Genomic DNA, 3,697 nt, shown 5'->3' with positions numbered 1-3,697 from the left:
GTGGCCTGCGCATGTGCGTAGACTACCGTCTGTTGAATTCAAAGACCAGGAAGGACGCATTTCCGCTGCCTCGCATAGAGGAGACGTTAGATCCACTGACAGGAGCCCGCTGGTTTTCCACTTTGAATTTGGCCAGCGGGTACAACCAAGTTCCAGTCACTGAGGGGGATAGGCCCAAAACTGCATTCTGTACTCCATTCGGGTTATTCAAATGGAATAGGATGCCTTTTGGGCTTTGTAATGCTCCCAGCACTTTCCAGCGTTTGATGGAAAGATTGTTTGGTGATCAGCAGCATCAGTCGTTGGAGGTGGTCTTGGGTCGATTGAAGCAGGAAGGTCTCAAAGCAAAGCTTGAAAAGTGTGCGTTCTTCAAACAACAGGTTAAGTATTTGAGTCATGTGGTGTCCTCCCAGGGGGTTGCCACAGACCCAAGTAAAGTGGAGGTAGTGGCGAATTGGAGCCGTCCTAGTAATGTTACAGAGCTCCGTTCATTTTTAGGGTTTGCCAGTTACTATCGCCGTTTTGTGGAGGGATTTGCCAAATTGGCAGCCCCTCTACATAAGTTGGTTGCTCAGTTTGTTGGGGGCAGGCATAAATTGTCAGGACCAAGATTTGCCAGTGCGTGGACCGAGCATTGTCAAAAGAGTTTTGACACCTTGAAGGATAAGCTCACAACTTCGCCTATTCTCGCATATGCCGATTTTTCATTGCCCTTCATCCTTGAAGTGGATGCCAGTCACCGGGGCCTGGGGGCAGTCCTCTCCCAGGAACAGGAGGGAAAGGTTCGACCGATCGCGTTTGCCAGTCGCAGTGTGCGGCCCACCGAGCGCAACCCGGTAAATTACAGCTCAATGAGACTTGAATTTTTGGCGCTCAAGTGGGCAATGACGGAAAAATTCCGAGAGTATTTGTTGGGGCATAAATGTATGGTTTTTACAGACAATAACCCCCTGAGTCTTTTGTCATCAGCAAAACTGGGGGCCACAGAACAGCGCTGGGCGGCCCAGCTTGCAGGTTTTGACTTTGAAATTCGGTACAGGCCAGGCAAGAGTAATGGTAACGCTGATGCCCTTTCGAGACAGCCTCCAGTGGACAGCGATGGGGTGGGACAGTTTTTACCAGCCACTGTGGTTCCTGCATCTGTACAACAGGTAGCAGGAGTGGAGCCGGTATATCAGGCCACCCAAGCTTCCCTTAAGGTCTTTCCAAGCCATTCTGTAGCTGATTTGAGGGTATTACAAGCGTCTGACCGAGATATTGGTAGGGTCTTGTGTTTCTGGCGGCGTAAGCGCTTTCCTAGCTCAGATGAACGTCGATCATTAGCTAAGGGTAGCCTGACGGTGCTCCGTCAGTGGGACCATCTGGTAGAACGTGAGGGGGTTCTGTACCGTCGAATCTTCCGCCCTGATGGAAGAGAGGAAATTTTTCAAATACTTCTGCCCGCTGTGTTAAGAGAAGAGATTTTGAGGTGGTTGCATCAGGAGCATGGACATCAGGGCATTGAACGTACGACTGAGTTGGGTCGTCAGCGCTGCTATTGGCCCGGTATGTCTGGAGAGGTGGCCCGTTGGTGTAGGGAGTGTGAACGTTGCCAGTCTGCTAAAGATGTACCTCTGATTGCCTCCAGTTTTATGGGGCATTTGCTGGCCTCTAGACCAAACGAGATCTTGGCCATTGATTTCACCGTGTTGGAACCGTCCAGTTCAGGTTTGGAGAACGTGCTAGTGATGACTGATGTCTTCACCAAGTACACCCTGGTGGTTCCTACGTGGGATCAGAGAGCAGAAACAGTGGCTCAAGTGCTTGTGGTGGAATGGTTCTGTAAGTTTGGGGTCCCTGGTCGTATACATTCTGTACTCAACTTTGAATCTTCACTTATACGGCAGCTTTGTAATCTGTATAAGGTGGAGAAGTCTCGAACCACGCCTTACCATCCTGCAGGAAATGGCCAGTGCGAGAGGTTCAATAGGACCTTGCATAACCTTTTGCAGTGCACCCTTCGAGTAATTGGGATGGGGCGTCATGTCTGCCGCATGTACTGTTTAGCTACAATACCACTCCCCATCAATCAACTGGCGAGTCACCATACTATTTGATGTTTGGTCAAGAGCCCCGTTTACCAGTTGACTTTTTGTTAGGTAGAGTGGAGGAGGTGACTGCAGGAAGTGTGCACAAGTGGGTTATAGAGCATCAAACCCGATTGCAGGTAGCTTTTGAAGGAGCACGGGAGCACCTTAGAGTCGCTGCAGAGCGCCGTAGCTAGTATATCTCCGGGACGTCGGCGTAAGCGGTCGATCAAAGATCCGTGACCTGTGGAGCCCAGTGGTGTACAACGTGGTGAAGGCCCCTAAAAAGGGAGGGTCAGTTTATTCCATTGCCCCTGTAGACTCTTTGGTTAAGGTGAGGCAGGTGCATCGTTCGATGTTGAAGGTTCGTACCCAGAAGGATTTTCCGGTCCATGCAACCACTCGTAGCCCGGTAGTCGAAGTGGTGCCATCTTTGGGTGAGGAGGGTTCCGAGGAGGTTGAGCAGGGGGATTTGTGGGTTGTGGTTTCAGAAACTTCTCTGGCTGCAGAGGTTGGGGTACCAGGTGACCCAGTGCATTTGGGGTCCTCCGCTAGCAGTGAACTGGGGGCTCCAGATCATTTGGATCAGCCTCTTGAAAACGAGTTTGCCAAATTGCCCGAAAGTTTGTCCAATGGTGAGGTAGTACCGCGACAGTCTGGGCGAGCTACAGCTGGTCAACATTCCAATATCCACCATCTCCCTTGGCTGATCTGTCTAAATTGTAATTTCATTGCAGACAGACCAGTGGCGTCACTACTTGCGATTTAGCTTCCCTGTTGTTGGGGCTACGTGGGAACTATTATCTGGAGCCGCTGTTGCTTTGTTTTGGTTAATTTTTGTAATTTCCTTTCGTGGCGTTTTTGTTGACGTGTGTGTGTTTGTTAGTTGGTTTACCAACATTTTATTTTTTTCCTTTTTGTTTGTGTGTTTTATGTATTGATTGGATGCCTTTATGGTGAAACGTGTTGATCGTTGAGTGTACTCAACCTGAGTTTCTTAAGGGCACTCAATTACTTTCTTTGTTGTATTTTTTTTTTTATATAGTTATTGTGTAAGTGTTATTCTTTACTGTTGTATTACTGTATTGAGTGGCTGTGAGTCTGATGTTTGTGTTCATTTGTTGATTTTTGTTGTGTTGTAGTAGCAATTTATTATTGCCTTGTTTTGTATTAGTTACTTTACTGCTTTGCCACATAAGGATTTATATCCTTACAGATACTGGTAAAGAAACAGCATTCTTTATTTTTATGTTTATTTATATTGTAGACATCCATATATTGTAAACAAACCGACAACTCATAAAATTTCAACAACAAACTTATTGGTGTTTTTAATTTCCCCCAAGATCAATCTATGGTATACTTTAAACCAGGGGTGTCCAATCTCAGCCAATCAAGTAATAGCAGTGACATCAGTGGCTGTCTTTTCACAGATCTATGACAGTCAGTTCCAGTGTACGTTGCACGGTAAAAAAAGACCGCAAATTGCTGGTCACTGTAATTTAATATTAGAAGGTTTTATTCTGTTCATAAAAAAAATCCATGATTGGGCATACATAACACTGATACTAGTCACTAAAATGTAATTTATTTGTTGAAATCTGGAAGCCATAGAAAGAACATCTTTTTAT

The 3,697-nt window shown here is 46.6% G+C and overlaps 1 pseudogene; it reads left to right on the top strand.

Moving 5' to 3' along the window:
* LOC107564114 (uncharacterized) overlaps window positions 1–2,263 on the top strand; it is a 9,958-nt pseudogene extending 7,695 nt beyond the window's left edge.
* Window positions 2,264–3,697: the final 1,434 nt, after the last annotated feature.

This window comes from Sinocyclocheilus grahami, unplaced genomic scaffold (genome assembly GCF_001515645.1).
Source record: "Sinocyclocheilus grahami isolate Dianchi unplaced genomic scaffold, SAMN03320097.WGS_v1.1 scaffold911.1, whole genome shotgun sequence".
NCBI classification, from domain to species: Eukaryota; Metazoa; Chordata; class Actinopteri; order Cypriniformes; family Cyprinidae; genus Sinocyclocheilus; species Sinocyclocheilus grahami.
The sequence above is the reverse complement of the archived record's forward strand: the minus strand, read 5'-3'. Positions and strand labels throughout refer to the sequence as shown.